Source organism: Vulpes lagopus, chromosome 10 (assembly GCF_018345385.1).
Source record: "Vulpes lagopus strain Blue_001 chromosome 10, ASM1834538v1, whole genome shotgun sequence".
NCBI lineage: Eukaryota > Metazoa > Chordata > Mammalia > Carnivora > Canidae > Vulpes > Vulpes lagopus.
In genome coordinates, this window is record NC_054833.1 from 85,426,303 (window position 1) to 85,450,990 (window position 24,688).

Consider the following 24,688-nt stretch of genomic DNA (forward strand, 5'->3'; position numbering starts at 1 on the left):
CCCCACCTGAGTGATTCCTGCACGCCCACCCCCATGGCATCCAGAGCCATGCTGAGCCCTTTGTGGGGTTTTAGACTTGTGATGAGGATGGCAATAAGCCCCTGTGTGGGTCCAGGGCCCCAGCTCTCCCTCTGCTCCTCGCTGTGGCCCCAACTGCATTATCTGCCAAAGTTTGGGCATCCTTCACCCTCTTGGGCCTCTTTCCTGTTATCTGTAGAATGGGGTTCATTAGCATCTTGTCCTTCAGGGCTGTGGGAGGATTGGATCGACCAAGGCCATGGATGCCTGCCTGTAGCACACACTCTGTGAAGGTCAGCTGAGATGCCCACTTGGCCTGCAACACTCGGAATCAGCGCCCTGGAAGGCTTGTGGAATGCAGATTCCTGGGCCCAAGCGTCTGATGCAGCAGGACCAGAGTGAGGCCCAAGAACTGCAGTTCTTACCAGGGCCCATGGTGGTGCTGATGCCGCTGGCCTGGGGACCCCCTCTGAGGGCCTCTGAGCCTGTCCCTCCTGCTTTGGTGGATCTTCTGTGACCTTGATGTGTGCGAAAAGCAAGTGTGACTTCACAAACTTGGGACAGCAGGGAGACATAGGACATGTGCTTTCCGTGTGTTTTAGGGGATATTGCTTCCCATGCTGAGCGCCTGCCGCCCTGACTCCCCCTGGGCATTCTGACATGAAATACTTGGAAGACCTCCCTGGGGCACCTGGCTAGCATGAAGCTGCACCTGCTTTCTCCCTGATTCCACAACCATCTGGGGTCACGGCCTGTGTCCCAGCTCCAGAAGGGGTGCAGGGGTCACGGGCAGAAAAAAGGGCTGTCACTGCCCTCAGAAAGCCCCAGGGATGGAACTAGGTGGATAAGGCATGAGAAAGGTCAGGAGAACTTGATACACAGGGTCAGGGGCAGGAGGCAGGGGGTTGGGCAGGAGGCAGAGGGTTGGGGGCAGGAGGCAGGGTGTCGGGGGCAGGAGGCAGGGGTTTGGGGGGCGGGAGGAAGGGGTCAGGGGCAGGAAAAGAGGAACTGAGTAGAGGGAGGCCAATTGGGCAGAAGGTCCCCAGGAGCTCCACAAAGGGCCTAGAGGGGCCGAGCCTTGGGGCTTCCAGGGTGGGCATGGCGGGCTCAGTCTAGTGATTTAATTTCCTGCGGTCTGCAGAGCTTGAGGCTCCGAGGTTGTTGCCACCCTACGCCTGTGCAGGGCCAGGAACTCACCCCCAGCTGTGCAGGGGCAGCTGTGAAGGAGCTGATAATTTTCCTCCACAGAAACCGTCCTCCGTTCATTTGCTCTTGGCTCAGCACATCTTGCAGGTTTAAGAGTTCACAGGGAAGGCAGGAAGGAATAGGCCGCGAGGCTCCCCTCGAGCCTTGGGCAAGGGACTACATGGCCATCTTTATGGCCATCTTTATGAGGGCCTGCCTTCCTGGTCACCAGCTTAATGAGCTGCAGGAGGGAGAGTTCAGGGAGCAAGGTCCAGGGCAGCTACAGGCCTGCTTGCCTGTTGGGAGGACCGGTGGGAATGGAGCCGGGCAAGCAGCTTGGGAGAGGAGGGGAGGAACTGGGAAGGGATGGAGGGGGTGAGCAGCCTGGAGGGGGAGGACAAAGGAGGGGATGGAGCTACTCAGGCAAGTTGTCAGCACATCCTCATTCCAGGGAGCTCTTTCCCTCCTGCCTCTTAGGCATCCAAGCCCCTTGCCTTTCCTGGGTGCAATCCTGGGACAAGAAGCTTTCTGCAAGCACGTCTGGCTCACCATTTGCTTCTAAACAGAGCTGCATGTTAAGTGTCAGAGGCCGACACGTGTCTCTCCCATTTCCCAGGTGGGAAGGCTGAGGCAGGGGGCCTACGGCTTGTCTGAGGGCAGTGACCAAATGGTGAGCAGGGCTGAGATGGAGCAGAACAGAGGGTCCAGTGAGCTCTGCTCCCCGACTTCCAAGCAGCCGGCTGTCGACGGAATGGAGTCCGACCCGGTTCCTGGCAGTTGTCCTCTGCCTTTGTCATCATAAGTCACCATAGCAGGAGGAAGAAAGACAAAACGAGACAAAACCAACCTCCTCCAGCTGGGGCCTCCCCTCCTAGCAGGGCTTTTCTGGAGGATGTGCTGACGGCCCAGCACCCTGTCCATCCCACGGCCATCCCGTGTCTATGCGACAGCCAGTGTTCCCTGGGCACCCGACGCGTGTTAGTGAGATTGTGTCCAGAACCAGGAGCTGTGAAATGCTCCAAGCCCATAAATCATGAAAAACAAGGACATAACCTTGGTTCTTTCTGCACCGTCAATACATTACCTAATTCAATCATAAAATGGAAGAGCAGTTCCATTTGTATAATTCCGTATGAAAAATCAGCAGATCTTTGCATTTTAAATGCTGCCTGCACAGCCTCTCCACGGGACGAGCGGGGCCTCCCTTTGATGGAACAGGTGTCAAGCAGAAAGGATATAAACAAGCTCCTATGTCACTACCTTCCGTGAGGATGCTTATTTAGGGGATCTTTTAATGCCTCGCTGCGATGGTTTATTTGCAAATGGTCTGCAAGCTGCTAACAATTTGTATATCACAATTTGTGGGAGCCTGGCGGCAGCCACCATCCTAACTAATAACATTGACAGATCACCAAACGCAGCGTCTCTGTCTTCAAACTGCTGCTGGCAGGAGCTCCTTCCTGGGACCAGAGCTCCTTCCTGAGATCTAGATCTAGACCCCACTCCAGGGCTGCCACCCGCTGCCAGGCAGGGGACACACAGGCTCATTGGTGCCACCTTAGCGTGCACTGTGGGTGCCTCCCCTCTGCCTCCCCTGCCGCACATCCAACCGTGGGGGCAGGTGTTGTTGGCGGCCAGTGATAAGCCATCTGGTCAACCTGAGGCCATAGGCTCCAGGTCTGTTTGCTTGGTTACTGCAGCCTCCGCCAGGTTGGGGATGGCAGGAAGTGTCAGGTGACAAACAGAGGGACCCAGGCAGCACACCAAATTTGGCAGGACTCATTCCTTTAGGGATTGCCTTCTGTTTTCCCTGGGTAAACCCAAACGGTGCCCTGGATGGCAGGGCCTTCTCCTTCTTCCCTGGGGTCTTCTCCCACAAAGCAGATGCAGGCACGAGGCAGCTAATGCTGAACTAGTTGCTGAACTGGTAGAGTGATCGACCCTCACTGTCCTCATAGCCAGTAGGGCTGTCTCCACTCTGCGGCCCCGAATCCAGTGATCACTGTGGTGTGCATTTCCTGGGGTTATGGCGATGAAGTGCCATGGATGGGGAGCTCAGAACAACAGGAACAGCGTCTGTCCCAGCCCTGAAGGCCAGAAGTCCAAAATCAAGGTGTATGCAGGGCCATGCTTCCTTCTAAAGACCCAGGGGGACGATCCTGCCTTGTCTTCCAGCTCCTGGTGGCTCTGGGTGGCTCCAGTACATCTTGGCTTGTGGTCACATCACTCCCTTCTCTGCTTCCACCTTCACATGTCCTCCCTGAGCCTTCTCCTGTAAGGATACCTCTCACTGGATTTAAGGCACTCATGGGTAGTTCCAGGAGAGTCTCAACTCAAGACCTTGAACATAATCATATCTGCGAAGATGCTTTTTCTGAATAAGGGCACATTCTCAGGCTGGGGGTTAGGATGTGGATGTCTCTTTCTGGGGGCTGCCATTCCACCCACTATAGCAATGTCATCCCTTGGAGCGCCTGCTGTGTGCAGGGACTTGTGTCCCTCACCCTCCTCTTCCTGAAAACCTCCCCTATCACTTGTGATTGACAGATGAGGACATAGATGCATGGTGGTCTGTGTGCCATCGTCCCAGACGCGTCTACCGTATGGTATAGCAGGGAGCAAGCAGATGAGCCCTTTGGGCTTCAGGGTCCAGATTCCTACCCTTGACCTCCCTGTCTCCCTTCCTGCAGCCAGAACCTCAAGAGGGGCTGGCTCCAAGTTTTGTTTCTTCCCCAAGAGTGCAGGTAAGTCCCTTAATCTATCTGTGCCTCTAGAACAGCCCCATCCAAGAGCATGCCCACACAGTTACCGGGCTTCCGGCAGTGAAATGATAAACCCCAGTCTTCCGCCATCCCTCACCGATTCTGAGGAATTTTTTTCCCTTCCTACTATTCTACCAATCTCAATGCCAGCAAATTAATAAGGAGATTGGCTGAAATGCTAATGTGGGCAGGCCATTATTCCAGAAGGTTCTTGCCTGCCCTTCCTGGCTATGGTCAGGACACCATGCTGGCCCCAGCCTTTAGGTCTGGGGTAAGATGAGCCCCTGGGTCTGTTTGTCCCCTTTGTCCCTCTGGAAGTCACCAATCCCTCCAATCCCTCAGTGTAACTCATTGGCATGTATCAGCCTCCTTTTAGGATTGCAGCCTCCAAGCAAAGGGTGGTCTCTGCTCTGCAGAAGGATCAGAACAGAAGGTCAGCGCCCCTGAGCTGGACTAGTGTCCTTGCTGCCCACTCCTTACCCCTGAGCTGACCAGGACAGCTGTCTGCCAGCCGTGAGCCATGTCCCCCACAAGAGCCCTGCTGTAAGTGTCAGGACTGGGGCAGTGGGTGGTGACAGGAGCCAAGAGTCCTGTTCCTCCTCTGACCCTTGGCTTGGCATCTCCCTGCTAGGAGACTGCTGAGTGTCTGTCTGTATTCTTTCTCTTTACAGAGTCTATTCAACAGTGTAGGAAGTGTTTGCTTTTTTAAACCATCATCAGAGTAAGAATATAGAATTGAGGGCTTGAAAACCTCATGAAGTCCACCACAGACACTCACCATATAGCAGAATCCTGGGGGATGTTTTTGAAGGAAACCATGGATCATTTTTGCAATATCTCGTAACTATCTGTTGTCTCAGCTGAAATTCAGAGTAGGTTTCCCTTAAGCCCAGCACAGAAAAATATAGAGATGCTGGCACACCTTCTGTCGGCTTCAACACACTGATTCAGCCCTAATCCACTGGGCCCGGCATGAGGGCAGATCCTGGGCGGCAGCAGCCTGGTGGACTGCCTCTGGGTGGGAGCTGGAACCCCTGGAGTTTGCATACTAGATCTTCTCCTTCTGGTCCTAGTTTTCTCTTTGATTAGAAATAAAAGACCTAAATAACTTTTATTTTATTTTATTTTATTTTATTTTATTTTATTTTATTTTATTTTATTTATTTATTTTATTTTATTTTCTCATGAGAGACACAGAGAGTGAGAGGCAGAGACATGGGCAGAGGGAGAAGCAGGCTCCATGCAGGGAGCCTGATGCGGGACTCGATTCGGGGTCTCCAGTATTAGGCCCTGGGATGAAGGCAGGCGCTAAATCGCTGAGCCACCCGGGCTGCCCCAACATCTTTTCTTCATTTATTGTGGAGGGGGCAAGGGTTAAATGTTGCCAAGCCAGGCAAAGAACATACAAAGAATAGAGACAATTTCTGTCCTTTGTAATTATGGCTTCTTTAAGAAAAGAGAACATTCACATGTGGAATAGACCACTCAGCCACACTGTTAAGTGCTGAACTGAATTAAATGTGAACATTGCTGTCATTGAAAGAAGGAAGAGCACCCAGGACCTGAGTAGTTGGTGCAGATGGCAAATGTAGTGCAACATCCCATGAGAGGGGAGACACACTGGCACCATTCGTTTATCTGTCCGTCCATTTAATCCATATGTCCATCAGTCTTTTCGTCTGTCCATTCCTCCTTCTAGTCAGCCAGCTATCCATCCATCCATCCGTCCATCCATCCATCCATCCATCCACCCACCCACTTATCTATCCAACCATCCATACATCCACGCATCCACCTGTCTGTCCATCATTTGTCCCTCCATTCACCCATCCATGTGTCCATCCATCCATCTATCAGCACTTGTGGGGCATCTCTGTGTGTGGGTGTTGGGTGAGGTGCTGGGGAGGCCAACAGAATAGAGACTTAGAATGTTGGGGCCACCAGCTGAGGGAAGGATTGCAGCTCTAAGTAGCGTTGATGAGGGGGTGCACCTAGGAGGACATTTCTCAGGGGCCCAGCCTTTTCTGGGGTGACAGGAGGGCATTCAGAAGAAAGGACCTTTATGTCAAGGCCAGGGGATGCAGGAGCAGGTAGCCAGGACAGGAAGAGGAATTCAGGGCTAGGCTCTGTTGGAGCCAGAGTGTGACCTTGTGAGCCCCATGAAGGTGGCTGTGGGTTTGGAGAAGGTGGTGTGTGGCCCAGGGTATTGGCTGAGCCATGGTGAGTGTGGACATGAACTCGACTTGACCACACGTGTGTGCAGGCTGGAAGGAGGCTGGCCTGGCTGAAGCCTGGCTCCCCCATGTACCTTGTCACTCTGTCCCCAAGGAGATGTTCCTCCATCACCTGGTGGGGCTGTAAGGATGTCTTGGGCTGCCCCGGGCCTCGGTCAGCATGATACCAACTTACAGTCACCAACCAGGCCCGTAGGTGTATTTTGCCCCAGGGCCCGAAGGGATCCGGCACGGGCAGGCCTGATGGCTACTAATATATATATTAGGGGATTGGCAGACTGACCCCAAAGAGGGGAGAGACAGGGAAAGGGGAGAAGAGAGAGGAGGGAGAGAGAGAGAGACAGAGGAGGACAGAGGGACAGAGGGGAACATGGGGAACAGCAGGACAGAGGGGGACACAGAGGACAGGGAGGGACATGGGGACACAGTGGGACATGGGGGACAGAGACAGAGGGGGACAAGGGGGACATGGGGATGGGGCAGTGGGGGACAGAGGGTGACGGGGACAGAGGGGGACATGGGGGGAATGGGAACAGAGAGGGACACAGGGAGATGGGGGACAGGGGGAGTCCTGGCCTGAAATGCATCCGGGAGGAATTTAAATACACTGATCGACCGGCAAACACAGACTTATTTAGTGAAAACACTCAAGGTGTAGCTTCTTGCTTAAAAACAAACAAGTGATTAAGTTAAAAATAGAATTCTGAAAACAAGGGCCTGGATGATGCTCACTGCTCGGCTCCCAGGCTGTGAGTTACCCTCGCACTGGAGTCACACCCACGCGGAGACCCAGGCCCCGCCCCTCCAGGGACCAAGGACAGGGAGCAGGGCACACCCCTGTGTGAGGTGCTGGCCCCCCCAGAGTCTGAGAGGCTGTCCTGGCCACAGGGTGGGGACAGTGGGTCCCCCTCCCATGTTACCCTGAGCGTGGGGTGGCGAGAGCTCCGGGCCCAGCAGGCACGCTGGTGGTGATTGGGAGGTTGGGACACTATTTCCTGTGGAGTGTTCCTAAGATCGCCTAGAGGAGCCAGGCCATCCCGAACAAGTCCTGCGAGTGAGAAGAGAGAGTGACACACCCACATCCTCTGCTCCCAAACAGGACAGGGTTACTGAGAAATCAGAACAGACCCGGGGAAGAATTCAACTGACTAGGGTGGCCAGATGGTTCTCCCTTGCCGGAGGGCTGCCCGGGCAACAACCAGACAAGCAGCTGGATACACCACCATACGTGCCTCCGAGTGGAACGGCGAGTGCGGGGGTCTGCAGAGCCACCGGGACCTGGGGGCGGCAGAGCCAGGACTGCTCTCCATGCAGAAGGGGGAGGGGTCCTGGTGGAATCTTGCACACAGCAGAGGGGCTCCCCTGCTGAGCCTCCAGTTCTGCGACTCTGGGCTGGGCCCTGGCGCGGGATCCCCCCTGGAAGTGGTGGCCTTGGGAGCCGGGAGGAGTTGGGGACTGGGGTCCCGGGGTCCCGAGGCTTGGTTTCAGCTCCTTTGTTGGGGGGAGCTCCCAGGTGAGATGCTGGGCCTCTGACATCGGCTCCCCAGCCCACAAAACACGACTGGGCTCTGACATCCAGAGCAAAGGGGATGTCCACACTGTTGAGCGCTTGGCACACGTGAGGCTGGCTGTGGACACGCGGAGCGGTGGGGAAGTGGGCTGGTGGGAAGCACACGAGCCCAGAGGACAGAAGCCCCTGGCGGGGACAGGTCAGGGCAGAGGGTGGTTCTTTCTTCCCTTCCAAGGACAGGAGGCGTTCCCACCCTGTCTGGCTCTGTGTCCTCCCTGATTTCATGGCTGCCCCAGTTGTAGCACAGAACCTCACCGGCTCTGGGCGCGTGTAGTACCCCGTGCACCCCGTGCACCCCTGGCAAATGGATGGATGTATTTCCTGCTCTGTGACAGAGACCAGTAAGATTCAGTCCCTTCCCTGGACAAGATCGGGTCAAGGGTGGGGCCACACCACTGCCCGTTCCAGAAAGCTTCCTCTGGGACGCTGCCCCCAGCCGGATCCCACAGGAGGGCATGACATCAGCCCCCTGAGCCCTGCCTTGTCCCCTAGCCAGGGCTGCTCACTCTGCTACCATCAGTAGCTGCGGTCTGGGGTGCTGGGTGGGGTCTGCGGAGGTGCCCGGGGGGTCCAGATCTTTGCATTAGCTCCTGTTTTAGAGACAGAAGCAGGTGGAGTGGCAGTCAGTGGTCCTCTTGTCCTTTGTGGATCCAAATCCAGGAGCTGCCCCAGGAGCCCTGGGGAGGCCCAAGAGGGAGAGGACATCACAGATTCTGTCCTCACCTTGGGGCCTGCTGGGGACAGATGCTGTCCCAGTCGGAGAGGGACAGGGCTCCTTCCCGTTTATCGGGCCCCGACAGGCATCTGGGTCCTCCCTTGGCTTTGTTTCCTTTAATCCAGTCTGCGTAGTATTCTAGTCTATTCATGGATGGGCCCATGGAGAGCCTCCACAGCTGCCCCCGCCTCCTGGTCTACACGGAGAAATGGCACTTGTGGGACACTTCCAGCCGTTTCTGGTAGAAGGGCCATCTCCATTCTGCATGACCCCGTTCCTATTAAGGGGGCACACCCAGGCTGCAGCGTGTCCAGTGTTCTCGAAGCCCCCGTCCCTCCCCCAGCCTTCTCAATCCAGATGGGGGCCTTGCAGACCACCCCCCCTTGGTCCAGGGCTGGGCAGCAGGCCTTGGTCCCTGCAAGGCCGTGGATGGGGTGCTCTGTGCTGCTGGTCGGTCGGGGGGCCAGTGCTGGGGGTGGATGGAGGATGTGCTCCCTTGACCCTCTGCTGCCCACCTGCACTGGGAGTGCCAGACACACAGATCTGGGGGAAATTCCTAGACCTGCGTGCTGGGCTAGCCAAGGGGGTGTCCAGAGAGAAAGGTGGACTGTGGGGTTTCAGGCTCCAGCTCCAGTGGGAGCCCAGGAGATGCTGGGGGTAGCTGGTCCTCTGCAGACACCCCCACAGACGTGAGCACCGGCTGGGCGGTCAGAGCAGTCAGCTAGCTCCCTCTGGGCACCGGGAGTGGGTGTGGGAGGAGGAATCCAGGCACTAGGAGATGACCAGGTGCTCCCAACAGGGAGCGAGCCATGGGCAAGTGCTTTGAGACTGAGTGTAAAGACCGTCTGGGGGGACAACCACAGGAGGGGCCCCTGGGGTTCCCAGATGTCCCATCTACAGGTGAGGAGATGGAGGCTCCTGCTTGCCCTTAGGTCCCGCCCGCACCTTCGTGTCTGGGAAGAGGGCTGTCGGGGGGGCCTTGGCGTGTCTTTCTGCTGCCCGTGCCGTGGCCCTCTGCCCTCCTCCACATGCCTCTCTCAGCTTTTCCCTCCCTCTGGCCCCAATCCCATACTTGGGGCGATGGGCAGGATCCACCAGAGAGAAGTGGTGTCGGTGTGATTCATGGGGTGGGTGAAAGGAGGTTCCTGGTCAGGAGAGGAGCAGCTGAACCCCCCTCCCCCACCCACCGGGTCTAGTCACGGGGACTGCGAGGCTTCATGGTTGCTCTGCTCCCTTGGGATCATTTTCCAGACACATCCCTTCACGTTGACGACACAGAATGTGGAGCAGTGGCGAGCCTGGGCTCCGGGGCCTGAGAGCCTGGGTCTGGAGCCCTGGCTCCCGTTTTCCTGCATGTTCTCAGAAGTTCGCCTCTCTCTGTGTTCAGATGGGGAGGCTGAGGCACAGGAGGCAGGTGTCATTCCATCATCACTTGCCGTGGGGACCGATGCAGCTCATGACCATAGGAGTGGTCCCTGTTCCTGTGCCAGCAGTGACCTCCGTGACTTCTGAGGGGCCACCCAGTGTCCCCAGAGGAGATGGGTGTTGGGACTTCCTGCTGCCTGCCCTCCTCTGAGGCCCTCCTGACCACTGTTGGCCTCCCGAAGTAGCCCCCGCAAATCAAGCCTGGGTTCCTTCAGTTCTCACCTGTCCTCCCTCATAAACTTATACTGGGAACTTGAGACCCATCACTGCCTCTGAGCTGCCCTCCAGGATTGCCCACACAGAGCTGAATCCACCCCAGCACGTTGACTGACCCGCCTCTGGGTCGTTTGTTACCCAAAGCACCTGTTTTCCCCAAGTGAACTGTGTGCTCCTGACTTGCATTCATTCATTCATGCATGCATTCACTCATTCTCTCCCTCCATAAACAATTGCTAAGGGCACATTTGTGAGCCTGAGCTGCACATGGGGTTGGAGACGGTGAGGACATCACTCCCTTGCTCCTAGATCCCCAGAGACCATCGTTGTCGTTGCTTAATCAATGGTTATAGAATAATTGGATGAAAATTAAAATTATGAAGCACAGTTAAAGGTTGTATTAAAGTGTAATTAATATTAAATAATAATCAAACTTAATAAGCTCCCACCTCAGGCTGCAATTTAGTTTTCTGTGTCCTGTCTCCCCACCACAGCCCTGAGGCCGGGTTCCTCTCTTATTTTATGGGGAGAAAGCTTCCGAGGGAACCTTGATGCTGCAGGATGCAGAGACCCACCTAATGGGGTGTCACAGGCAGATACTAGTCGGGATGGACTCTGGGCATCAGAGGAAACCCTATAGGAGGTGGAGGGCAGTCAGAGAAGAGTAGGGGGTTTCCTGGAGGTGGTGAGGGGGGTGTTGGAGGCTGGAGGGTGTCCAGGGAGGGGCAGGGGGCTTCCTGGGGGAAGTGTGCCAATGTCTAGACACACTTGGGGGGAGAAGGGAGCTGTTAGCATCTTGTGGGTGGAGGCAGTGCGCAGGACAGCCCCCAAGGCAGACAGATCCCACCCAGAGGAGGGAGTGCAGAGGCTGAGAATCCCTGCATGGGAGGGAGGGAGGGACGGGACTTGCTTTTAGGACGAGGAGGGAAAGGTGGGATCTGCTGGCTTTTAGATTTCGTGCTGCCATCTGAGCGCGCTGAAGGGGGCTCCGTTGTGCGGTGAGCAGAGGTTCTCAGAGGCCGTGTAGGGTTCTGCAGGGCTGGCCCGGAGGGCGGTTAGCCTGGGGCAGCCAGACGACTGCAGACCTAGGAGGTGGGACCGTGTTTGCGAGCGACCCCCGCATGCCCGGGCAGGATCCAGAGCCATCCCCGGCTCCCCTGGGGATGGCGAGCAGACGGCAGCCCCGACCACCCCCAGGGGGAACTGAGGCAGAAGCAGCAGGGGAGGGAAGGTGCCCGCATGGGCCGGCTCCTGCCATCCAACAGAAGTTAGTTTGTCCCGGTCCTGGAGGCTGGAAGTCTGAGGTCGAGGTGTCGGCAGGGCTGGTTCCCTCTGAGCCTCTCTCTGGTGTGTAGACAGCTGTTTTCTCTTCCTGTCTTCACGGAGTGGCCCCTCCAGGCGTGTCTGTGTCTGGATCGCCTCTCTTTATAGGAACGGCAGTCGCAGTCCCGTTGGATTACAACCCACCCTAATGACTTCATTTTAACTTAATCACCTTTTTAAAGACCCGATCTCTAAGTACTGACCCGTTCTGACGTCCCGGGGTTAGGACTTCAACATATAAATTTTGGAGGGACAGACCTCAGCCCACAACAGGGCCTCGGGGACGTGAGAGACCCCGAGAGAAGACAGCCCGTGGTGAGAGGCATTGGGCAAGTATTGTCGGCACTGCCAGGGGTCAGGCCCACTGGAGTTTGAAACTCAGCGGTCATAGGTCACCCTGACAGAGTGCATAGAGCGGGGTGTGGCAGCAAGCCGAGGGCTCCAGACTCCCCGGGGAGTGTGGAAACGGGCCCTTTCCAGAAGATTTTACCCAGCGTCCCACCACGGCAGACGACAAGACGTCTCTGGGCTCCAGCGTTGGGGTGTATTCTTCACACCAGGGAATGTTCCCTGAGGGCCCAGCTCATGCATAGCAGATCCACAGCTTCTGTAGGTGGCGTTTTTCTCCATCCTCCCCACTCCCATAAAAATCAGCATGGGTTGTCTTCGGGGAGGGGCATGGAGCTCTCACCCTGGCCCCCAGGGGCCAGCGTTGGGTCTTGTGTTCCCGGTTGAATGATGTTCAATGACAACTGAGGATCATTGATTTCTGTGCCGGGGAGCAGCCCCCAAGATGGTGGAGGGTGGTGTGGGTGACAGGGAGACCAAGCAGACTTAGGTCCTAGCTCTGCCCCTCGTATCCCCATATCCCTCCACTTATCCCTGTCAGTGTCCCCGTCTGTACAGCGGGAATGACCATTCCTGCCCCGCCTGTGACGGAAACTCTCTTTGGAGTGCGGAGCTCAGATGCATGCATGTGAGAAGATACAGACTCAGGCCTGCTTGTTATTGATGCCACAAGAGAGAACTGTGGTTCCAAGGAACTTGTCAGTAGCCTGCGGCCATCCATGCTGGGGCACGAGGTGGAGAACTTTCCAGAGAATCATTTGAAACCCTCTCGTGAGATGTTGATGCTGTGTGTCTGCAACTGAGCCCCTCTTGGAAGTAACCAGCAGGTGGTCAGGGACTTCGCACAGCACCAGCCAGAGCTTGAAGCCAGGTGCTTTGGGATGGGGATAGGGACAGAGGCCTCGTTGGCCCTTGGTCCATCAGAGCCCCTCACTGGGGACTTGGCCTTCCCAGAAAACAGAGACCTTCTTTCCCTTTCAAATCACAGCTGCCCAGAAGCCCTGGGCCTTCCTGGGAAAGCTCTCATGCCCCAGCAAGACATTCCAGCAAGAACTCCTGCGACACCTGTTCCTCGGGACAGTGTCAGGATGGGATGACCTCGTCAGGAAGAACTGGAAGCTCTGACCCAGCTGGCTTGGCTCCACTGGGTTCTTTTGGGAAGAATTTCCCCAAATGACAGTGTTTTGTCCCCACGCCAGCGGTGGCTGTCACATTAGCTTTGTGCCAAGCCGTGTTTGCAGCCAAGCTCCGGACACTCCAGCGGGAGACTCAGGCAACACGGCGTTTGCCTGGTGGAGGTGGCCAGGACAGTGGGGTTTCTCAGCTCCGCTGCAGGAGACGGAACCAGAAAGGGGTGGATGGGAATGTGTGTGCATGTGTGTGCATGTGTGTGTATGTTTCTGTGTGTGAGTGCCTTGTGTGTGAGTGTGCATGTGTCTGCATGTGCAAGTGTATGTGTGTGGTGTGTCTGTCTCTGGGTGTGTGTGTGCGTGCCTGGCTTATCTGTGAACAAGAACGTGTGTGAGTATGTGCATGTGTCTGCATGTATAAGTGAATGTGTTTTGTGTGTCTCTGAGCGTATGTGTGCATGCCTGGCTTATCCTTGTGCAAGCATGTGTATGAATGTGTGCACATGTCTGTGTGTGTACGTGTGTGTGTTATGTGTATCTATAGGTGTGTTATGTGTATCACCCCTATCACCACCCAGAGATACACATAATGTGTGTGTCCCTGGCTTATCCGTGTACAAGCTTGTGTGTGAATGTGTGCACGTGTTTGTGTGTGCACAAGTGTGTCAGGGTGTGTGCGCGCGTGCGTGGCTTATCCATGAACAACTTTGTGTGTGAACGTATGCATGTGTTTGCATGTACAAGTGCATGTGTGTGTGTGTGTGTGTCTGGGCATATGTGTGCATGCCTGGCTTATCCATGTACAAGCATGTGTGTGAATGTGTGCATGTCTGTGTGTCTGGTGTGTCTATATGTGCGTCTGTGTGTATGTGTTGGGGTATATGCCACCACAAGGATGTAGGAGTGCTGCTCAGGGATCGGATTAGTCCTGTGTCCCCCACAGGACACAGCAGGACTGGGAAGCAGAAGCCCCCCGGATGCGGTCTTTGGTTCACACGCAGGCTCTTCTGAGACACTGCCCCGCACTTGCTCAGTGTTGCTCTCTAGAGCTCATGAGTGCCTGTCACCGTTTGTGTTCAGAGCCTGGGGACCCTTTGATGGTGGCTGCAGCAGAGATGTCTGAGTCAGGCAGAGCTCCTTCCAGCTCCCTGTGACTGTGAAACCGTCTGGAAGCTTGTCCTCGCCTCACTCTGCACCCAGGCCTGGGACAAGGTGGGGCAGGCAGCCGCAGAGGGTGCCCAGGGTGCCGTGCACCAGGGGTGGCCCTAGGCAAGCCCACTTACATCTCATTGATGACGGGGAGAGGGGCTGCGTCTCTAGGGCCGTGAGTGGGTAAGTGGGAGTTGCCCGGGTGGGCTGTCTGGGGCTTTGGCCGATGCTCGGGGTGGGCACTTCCCTGGGGCAGCATTCCCATGGCCTTGCCAACAACCCCTTTGTGGGGGCTTGTGTTAGGCCCACTTGTGTTAGGTGCCTCCCATCTGCAGGTTGGGCACAGGCAGGGCATCGGGGTGGGGCGAGCAGGGCTTCTCTCCTTGTTGCAGCCTCTCCTGACGGGGACATGGGGACTTTCTGTGGCTGGAGATGAGATGGAGCCGTGACCTACATTGGGGGATTTGCATGGATGATTCATGCACTTCTGGCAAGTCCAGCTCATCTCCAAGTTACCATTGCATTTTTTCCCTAATTGTGGATCAAAGGTGGGACGTCAGGTGGGCCACAGAGGAGCCCTGACTGCCCCCTCCCCACCACAGGCCCTGCACCCCGCAACAGCCACTGAATGAGTCCTTTGATCGCCTGCGAGGGCCCGTTTCATTTATTTCAGTCTCATTTATGCCTGGGTGCAAAGGGCCGAGGATGGTGAAGTATGTGTGGTGGGCTGTGGACCTCGGGGCTCCTGCAGGTGCGCTGAGTCTGCTTGGACGGTGGGAGGTATGAAATCTGCACATCACAGATGGAGAAGGACCTCCAAGGTCATCTGCCCACCCCCAGCCCCAGGTCCCAGCCTCAGCCAGTCCCAGGCCCTCTGCTAAGAGCTTTGCTGAGCTCTGGTTATCATCCTATCCCCCTGAACAAGATGAGCACGTGACCACCTTGGGAGACGGTATCCGGACAGGTCCCTGCCCCTGTGGTTGGTAAGCTGGCTGTGAAGTTGGGCTTTTGGCCCCCGTGGCCCTGGCCACAGGGCTTCCCTCAGGCGGCTTGCTCTCCTGTCCCCATCAAGCCCTCCACACCGCCACCGCCACCGTCCTCCCCCCTCCGCCAATCTGGGAAACCCGTGGAGCCCATGATGGGTCTGCTTTTATTGTTCTGAGAAGCAGCGACTCTGTCCCTGTCTTCCGCCATCCTTGGGTGGCTTCGACACACTTTGAATGCAGTGATTCTTGTACACGCCAATGTCATGATGGCAACCAAACCAAAAGGTAGAAGGCCTTCAGGGGGTGCTTTGGAAGCCGGGCATTCGTTCCTGTGAGTCCCCGTGTCAGGGCTGAGATCACGGGCAGTGAGTGTGTATCCCCAGGAGCCGCGCGTGAGCAACTGGGATGCGTACTTTGCAGTGTAAGAGGGATGACGGTTCAACACCTGGAGCCTTGGAGGAGCGCGTGCTGCCAGCACCCCTCCCGCGGCTCCGTGCCTGCCTCCTCCATGCTTTCCGTTGTGTCGAGAGACTTCTTTCCAGAGAACACACAGCTGCTATTTTTGTGCTTCTCTTTCTTGTGAAAGATGAGAGTAACAGCCCTTCCCCCAGGGTTCCCGGAGCCAGCCGTGCAGTGCTCTGAGCCCCGTGCCCGGTGTGGAGCCGCTGCTCAGCCCGCGTGGGCTGTGGTTCAGTGTGTGGTGCCATCCTCTCTCCCTGAGCTCCTTTCTCTTTAGTCTAGATTTCTGTAAGTGTGCGTTTGTGCACTGGGTCTTTTTGCAGGATTGCGTGAGAACTTGCCCATGAGCCAGTTCCTGAAGGAGATGTGACACAGGGGAAGGGACCGCTGTGTGCCTGTGCTCTGTCCAGAGCCCTGTTCTGAGGGGTCACCCCGTACCAGGCATGCCCCAGCATCCCTGCTTCCCTACCACCCTATCCTCTATCTCGTTAAAGTTGTACTGAACTGGGTCCAGGTGGGGATGGACTGTGCCCTGGGCTCTTAGTCCTGGATGCCTAAGAGGCATCTAAGGGGAGCTTCTCAAGACAGGACAGGTACTGGACTTCTCCCCCAAAGAGGCTGGTTAGTGGGGCCACAGTGGGGCCTGGGTCTCAGCCTTTTGTAACAACCCTCTCCCCAACCAAGTGATTCTCACATGAGGCCCAGGCTGAGAACATGTGCTGGGCTTTGCAGAACTGCCTTTGGCTTTCCAGGGTCCTTCCAAGCTTCCTCATTCTGCACTGACTTCAGTGTGAGGATTCATGTTACCAGGCAGCGGGATTCTGGTCCAGCTCCTCTTACTCTGTGGCTTTGCCAAGTCTGTTCTTTTGCCCAGAGGGATATGACGTGTCTCCTGGGATGGGCCAGCTTGGGCTGGGGGCCTATCTAGATCTTTGTCCCCACCTGCAGAGGAAGCATGGGAGGTATGGCGCAGGGTACCTGGAGAGACCGCATAGCTGCTGGGGCAGGTGCTGGCCACATCCAAAGTGCCACCCAGAGAGGACACAGGCATGATGTAGGAGGGACGGAGCTGAGCCGAGGGGACATACTAGTCCTGGATGGCCTGCCTGTTGTCCCAGCAGAGTGGAGGGCACTGGGGACCTGGCCGCAGCAGCAGGGCTGTGTGTCAGACTCGCAGAAGCCCTGCTCCCCACTCCTGGGGAGAGAACATTCCCACCCACGGTGCTACCCACCCACTGCTTGTCACCACTTCACTCCTCCGGAATGCTTGCGGGCACGTTGCCCAGGCAACCAGAACGCCAGCGCGTTGCTATCCTTCAGTCTCCTTCAGGCACCTGCGAAGGCTGTCGAGAACATCCCCCGTACCTCCGAGTCCTGCAGACACTCTGCTCCTCCTCCTGGGGAGGGCAGAGGGTCCCTTGGCATCCCTGATGGCCTCAGGGGAAGTGGGGGGCTTGTGGCCAATGCCTGTGAGTGCTCATGGGGAGCTAAGCCTAAAGGATTCACAATGGGATCCTGGGACACCTGAGGCTTGGGGAAACTGAGGCACAGGGTGGTCACGTGAATTGCCCAAGCTCACGCAGCCAGCATATTGCAGTGCCAGGATGGAAGCCGGGCAGCAGGCTCTGAGCCCCTGTGTCTCCACCATCTCCTGCTCCTTCTGGAGCCTGAGTGGGTGGGTCATCTCTAAGCCTCTTTACTCTTGGGATAAAGATGCTCATACCCCTGTCATCAGGCCCTGGGGGGGGCAAATGGAACATGGCAATAGGGCTTCTTGACCTTGGCCCTATGGACACGGGGCTGTCCTATCCCCTATAAGGTGTTCTTAGCATCCCAGGGCTCTCACTAAATGCCAGTAGCACCCTTGGATGCTGGCAACCAAAAACATCTCCAGACATTGCTGAATGTCCCCCCCGGGGTAAAGTCACTCCCAGGGGAACGTCACTGACACATAAAATACATTTCATGAACCACAGGGCACCGCAGAGGTGCCAGGGGTTATCATTTTCAGGAGCATGTGAGGCAATTCCTTGGGACTGCAAGAGGTTGGACCCTATATGCGTGTTGGCTCCGCCCAGAGGGGAGGTCTGGGGCCCACCCCCTCTGGGCGGAGCCACCACGCATATAGGGTCCAAGGGGGTGGAGCTCCCAAAGGCCACAGGTCACGAAGGTTTTGTTCCCTCTACTTTTCTTATCATGTCTCTAGTCCCACAGGTCTGGGCTTGTTGGGACCTTACGTCCCTGAGTCCTAGACTCGGGGTCTGGGTCTGATGCCAGCTCTCTGTGACCCCGAGTAGGCCCCTTCATTGGTGGGTCTTGTGCTGTCATCATGTGAGTATTGAGTGTTTGGAGTGTTTGGGATGGGACAGGGGTTCGGTAGCATGGTGCCCGTAGAATGCCCATCCACAGACACTTCAAGAGAACTGGCTTTGTCAAGAAACTGGCGTTGCATTGGCCTGTCCACTGCTTCTCACACGAGCCTGACCCAAAACACTTTCCTGAGGTGGGCAGACCCGCTCGGTTCCCAAGCACGAGGGGGCTCAGACACCCACTTTGGGGTGGGCTGAAGCAGAGACTGTCTTTGTTGCTTCCAGCTAGGACTTCCTGTGATTTGGGTACAGCGGAAAGACCAGTAGAGCAGCTAGTGGACACACATTTGGGACATGCTCAGAGTCCTCTCACCCTTGCCTTGTAATGATCCCCGGAGGAGGCCACTTGCCTGCGAGTACCTTCTCTGCAGGGTGCTAGCCCTTGGCTGCCCCTGCGCGGGCAGGACGCACATCCCTGGGCCACCCCGGGAACCTGACCCAGGGCTGGGACCTACTCCAGCAGGGGAGGGTGCTAAGAGACCCCAGAATCCAGCCCCAGGCCCCCTTGCCTCGCAGCAGGCAAGTAGCCAAAAACTTCTTGTCATTCTGGAGGTTTCTATCCCACGCGAATGAATGGCTCCTACACGGCTCCTTCCCCGTGGATCAAGTATCACGTGTGTGCCTGACATCCATGGGGCCACCGAAGATGAAAGCCTCATGGGCAACCAGAGCACCTCTCCTGAAAGAGAGGGATGCTTGTAATCATAGTAAGTCACAGGGTAAGGCGAGCGAGGGGTGGCTCTAACAGGACACTAATGACGACAGGCTGGGGAATCATTCAGGTGAGTCACGGCTCCCTTTCTCTCATTAGGAAAATGGGACCAGCGACTGCCTTCCAGAAGACTGTGTGAATGTGTGTCTGCTCCCTTCCTGGGCCAAGGCTGCGGTGTCCTGCCCCGAGTGGGAGCGGTCTCTGCTCCTGAAATCTAGCGGGAGACGCCACACGTCCCGTTGGCAGTCGGGGACGCGGGTGAAAGCCTCCCGAGCGTGTGATGGGGAGAGAGGAGGCAGCCTGCTGGCCCCTTCTGTGTGGGTCTCTGTGCCAGAGAAGTTGGAGCAACGGGGGGCTGGGGACCGAGGGGTCACCGGGTCTCTTCCTCACCAGACACCAGGGTTTTCCTTTTCACCTAAAGCCACGTTTCTCTACCTGATGGAAAGCACACGTCCCATCAGGAGGAGACACGGTGATGAGGCTGTGCTCCTTGTGGGTGCCCCCCACCCAGGCCATCCCTGCAGGTGGACGTCCCTTCACCCGGGACCCAGGGTCCCCGGGGAGCCCGTGAAGGTGAGTCCACCTTCACCCCTCAGCATGACCCCCTTGTCCTGACGCCTCCTGATCCGGCCCCCCTCCACTTCTGTGGGTGTGTTTGCTTACGTAAACTCTTTATTTCAGAATAGTTTTACATATACAGAAATTGAAAAAAAGAAAAGAAAAGCAGATAGAAATCCTGCGTTCTCCGCCCCCAGGCCGCTGTCGGGCTAACATCTCACATCACCACGGTGTGTCTGTCCTAACTAGGGAAAAACACCGCTCGTGACCATTCGTGAAATCCCTCACTTCGTCCGGATTTCCCCGGTTTTTCTCTGACTTCCTTTTAGTCTTCCAGGATTGCGCTCAGGGCACCACATGACGCGTAGGCGTCACGTCTCCTGAGGCTCAGTCTTGGTGCTGACAGTTTCTCAGACTCACCTAGTTCTTGATGACCTTGGCAGTTCCGAGGAGGACTGGTCAGGGATGTTGCCGAATGTGCCTCCATCCGCACTTGTCTGGCGGTTTTCTCGTGGTGAGACTGGGTGACGGGTTTCGGGAGGAGGTGCCCTGCCCTCCCTGTCACGTCACGTCAGGAGCGCCTGCTGTCAACATGACTCACCACCACGGATGTGACCTTGACACTGGCCAAGGTCCTGCTTGCCAGGTGTCTCCACTGAAAAGTGACTTCCCTCCCCTTTTCTTGTGCTAATTTTGGGAAGCAGGTCACTAAGCACAGCACACGGCATTGGGGGACACCCGCTCTTCGTAACTCTTCAAAACTCACCTGATTCCTAGCCTGAGGAGATGGGATGGGACACATCTAAGGAAGTCACCATCCCAAACCATCGGGAACCAACTTCTCCATCCAACAGTTATGCACACTGTGGCTTGTGTCCCAGGCCAGCTGATGATGAGCTCAAGAGCGGACACTGTGGGGGCAGGGGTGTTCCTGGGACTAGGGGGGCGGTGCCGTCGTCCCCGTGGCCAGATTCCAGGGCTCGCAGGAGCTCCTGGCCCTGCGGAGTCTCACTGGCCCGGGCCCCTCGCATGTGGGAGACAGCCGCTTGCAGGAAGCATTCCCTGCGAGCCCCCTGGGGAACCGTGTGACCATAAGTGGGAAAGAAGTCTTTCTCTCCCCTAATTGACCGCAGTTTTCTTCTGTGAAGAAAATAGAAGGTAGCGAATTCAGTCTCAATCCACTGAATCATAGGGAAGTGTTCTTAGGGGGAAAAAAGATTTCAATAAAAATTTAAAAGGGGGAAAAGCAAGAAAGCCATGAACCAGAAAATAAGAGGGATGGTCCTGCGGCCCCTATGTGGACGTGGCTGGGTGGGGGTGGGGGTGCTCACTCCTCACAGCTGGGCCAGGATGCTGCCCCACGCGGGCTGAGGGCCAAAGGGCCAGGCACTTGGACGAGCCCAAGCGCCCGTGAGCACTGCACACAAGCCTGAAAGGTCTCTAGGGCACCCTCTCTGCACTTTGCTGGCAGCTCAGATGCTGGCTGCAGCCTGGGCACCCTTTCCCTCCTCCCACCTGCCTGTGCCCGCACCCGTGCCAGGAGCTAGACACCCTGCAACCCACCCCAGGCCGGTCCACCCTTGCATGCATCCCCTTCTTGAGCTGCAATCTTCATACCCTAAGTTCACCCCACTCCATACTGTGCAGTTCAGTGGTCTACGGATTCACCAATTCTGGGCATTTCATAAGCGTGGACACTCAAAGGATGTGGAACCTGACATAATCGGCTTCTTTTACACCATGTAATGTGTTCAAGCTCCAGCCATGTTGAAGCATGTGTCGGTGCTTGCTTCCTTTATGAGGCTAAAGAGTGTTCCCCTGTAGGGACAGATCACGTTTTCTTTGTCCATCCACTTGAGGGACACTTGGGTTGTTTCTACTTTCCACTCTCGTGACTACTGCTGCCGTGAACATTCGTGCACACCTTTTTGTGTGGACTTTTGTTTATTCCCAAGAGTGGAAATGCTGGCGCAACTGGTAACTATGTCTTGGAGCAACTGCTGAGCTGTTTTGTGTAGCAGCTACACCATTTTACATCCCTATCTCCTTACATCCTTGGCAGCACTTGGACCTGTCTTCGTGCTGTGACCGTCCCCATCGGTGTGATGAGGGCGCATGTCCTCAAGGGGCGTGTGGATGCCCCCAAGCTTTGGGGGAGCTGGCATCCGCTCTGTCTACCCTGTGGCCTGGCCTCCCTGGTGTGTCCCGTGGCAGGTCTGGCGGCTAGTGGTGGTGCTGGAAGCCTCAGGGCCTCACTCCTACACCTGGGAGAGGTCCTTCACCACCATGGGAGTGGCGGACAGCACCCCAGCACCTTCCTGGGGTGTGCTGGACTGGGTCAGAGGGCAGAGCGGTGCCGGGTCTGGGCCAGCTGGAAGGATGGAGAGAGAGGGCCCGCATTGCCCCCCATGGGGTCTTTGCACATGGGATGTACCCCCTGATGCCAGGATGCCCTGTGTGTATCTCTGGAGCATGAAGGTCCAGACTAACATGGGCTGCCACTTCTGGTGACAGAGCAGAGGGCTTGGGACCTTCGGCTCCCCTAGAGAGACCGCCAGTCCCTGCGGGCTGCAGGATCGGCCCCTGGCCTCCCTAAGGAGGGGCTCTCTCTGCCCCCGACGCTGACAGTGAGGACGAGGCTCTGTCCCCACTCGTCCACCTGCCCTCCTAATAGTCTCTCTCTGACAAGTCCAGCACTTTAAGAAGGAAGAAGCCGGACTCGAAGAGAAACAAAGCAAGCTCTCCCTGCTCTTGCCATCGGTTGGTTTTTCTGCATAACAGCCGGGCGGTGTGGAAATGAGGGGGTTTCTATGGTAACCAATTACAGCTCATGATTGGTGAAAAATGACAGAAATATCCTGTGTGTGAAGTTATGCTGGGGCAGGCAAGCAGGCACAGGCTGAGGTGCGGCGGGTTTCATTTCCTGGGGCGATATTTCTCCAAGTACCGACGGCACACAGGTTTGCCTGTGGCTGCTCTTCATTCAGCCTGTCTGGTGGGGCCAAGCAGGGCCTGGTGGGGTGTGAGGGGCCTGGTGGGGCCAAGTAATACCTGGTGGAGCCTTATGGGGCCTGGTGGTATCTGGTGGGACCTGGGGGGCCTGGTGGGACCTGGTGGGGCATGGTGAGGTCTGGTGGAGCCTAGTGAGGTCTGGTGGGACCTGGTGATGCCTGGTGGTACCTGGTGGGTTCTAGTGGTAGTTGGTGGTCCCTGATGATAGCTGGTAGGGCCTGGTGGGATCTGGTGGTGCCTGGTGGGACTTGGTGGTGCTTGGTAGGACCTGGTGGGACCTGGTGGGGCCTGGTGGTAGCTGGTGGGGCCTAGTGATAACTGGCAGGGCCTGATAGGGCCTGGTGGGCCTTAGGTGGGGCCTTCTGGGCTGAGGCATCGCTCTTGCTTGAAGGAGTGTTAGTTCCCTGGGACCTGGACTCCCATCCAAATGTGCAGGGTGGTGAGAGAACCAGAGGGTCTAAATCATCCATCCTCACTGAGCCACCTGTGGTCGCCCTGGAGCTGTGCTTACCATGTGCATGGGGATGTTTCACACTGACCTAAATTTCTGTGTGTGGTGACAGTGGCCTGGGTCCCTGCACGGGGCTTGGTTGGCTGTGCAGAGAAATTGCACACCGGCAGAAACTCAGTGCAGAGGCATTAGCATAATGAGCGATTCCTAATTTCTGCAGCAAAGCACTTTCATTCTGATTAAAAAACTGGGCCCTTTTTATTTGGGGATTAGTCCTTTTCGGTAATTAGCGTTCATTAATACAAGTTTCTTCCTTTCAACATCCAGATGACAGGCAGGGAATGGCACGTGCCTAAGTACCCACCAGAGAAGAGGCAGCCCAGGCACGTGGGGCTCAGTGCAGAATGAGGAGGGAGCTCACACGCAGACACACTCACACACACGCACCGGCAGGCAGACCCCACACTCAGCCACACCTGCACGTACACACGTGTGCATATATGACAGGCAGGCACATAGACTCACACTCTTGCACACTCACTGACACACTCTCACACACAAGCACCAACAGGCAGACCTCATGCTCAGCCACACCTGCACACACACGTGCATATATGACAGGCACACAGACCATCCTCCATAAACTCAGTCTTGCACACTCATTGACACACTCACAGGAACACCGACATACATGTAGACCCCATGCTCACTCACACCTGCACATGCACATGCTTGTGCATATATGACAGGCAGGAACACAGACCACCCCCCCTAGGCTCACACTTTTGCACACTGACACACTCACATGTGTGCACCAAAATGCAGACCCCATACTTGGTTGCACCCGCACAGATACACACATGCATATATAACAGACAAGCACACAGACACCCCCCCATGGACTCACACTCTTGCACACTCATTGACACACACACACACACACTAGACATGCAGACTCCACACTCGGCCACACCTGCACAGACACACACACACACATGCACATGTGACATACAGGCACACAGCCCCCACAGACTTATGCTCTTACACACTCACACATTTACACACTTGTACTTTGGTCTTTCACAGGCACTGATGCACTATCACACAGCAGCAGTCACACAGGCCGACACGCCATCCTGAGACACACTCCCGTGCACACATGCACACATGACTCACACACACCACACACTGCTCACTCACTGATTTATTCCCTTTTAAAGTCACGCGAAACCTCATAAAGAAAAACTGCCAAGCCTTTTTTTCTACAGGGCTGGTCTTGAGCAGCTTTTCAGGCTGGCGGCTCAGCACACCGAACGCCCTCGCCCGCCCCCGCCCACAGTAGTCACTAACGTCCTGGATCCGTGTCAATTTTCAGACGTGACGCCGGTGACAAGTACCGACTTTGAATGGCGCCTGTGCCCGGTCCTCACTTACCTAAGCTGGTGGGAGAGGGAGCGTGGGCCCGGGGCCCCCAGCCCTCCACGTGGCTGGCTGCTATGCTCTGGATGCTCACGTGATGCTCCGTGCACCCACCTGGCCTCATCCTCCCTGCAGCCCCCGCCACTCTCCTGGGTCTTGTGGGGTTTGCCCTTCCTCCCGCCCTGCCTGGAGCTGAGGAGGTGGGGGATGCGGTTTCAGAGGGCACCTGCGCTGAAGATAAATAGGGAAAGCCGAAATGTCAACAGAACAGCACTTGGGCAGAGTTGGCGCATCGATAAACTTCCAGCTTATCCACAGCAGATCTCATTTTCCTGAACAAAATCCAGAGGAGGCCAAAAATAAGAAGCTTTCCTAGCGTACAGCATCCAAGACCGCAGCCTGCACATTTGCCTGAGGAGGGGGTAGTGGGGTTTATGGACCACACCGTGGGGCAGGGGCTCAGCAGATGCCTGGCCTTCGTGCCCCCTGTGAAGTCCAGCGGGCTCAGCCCCACAGAGAGTGGAGCCCCCGCCCCTCCGGGCCTCGGGGAGGGGAGGCTGTGTGCTCAGAGACAGCCGCCTCGGGCCGGTCACTTCTGTGACACAGAGGAAAGAGCCCAGCCCTGGACCCAGGGGATGGACCGAGCT

The 24,688-nt window shown here is 56.5% G+C and overlaps 1 protein-coding gene across 1 annotated transcript in view; it reads left to right on the forward strand.

Annotated features, from left to right (window-relative positions):
* The window catches only part of AJAP1 (adherens junctions associated protein 1), a 115,620-nt gene that overhangs the window by 30,057 nt on the left and 60,875 nt on the right, over nt 1-24,688 (forward strand). The window lies entirely within an intron of this gene.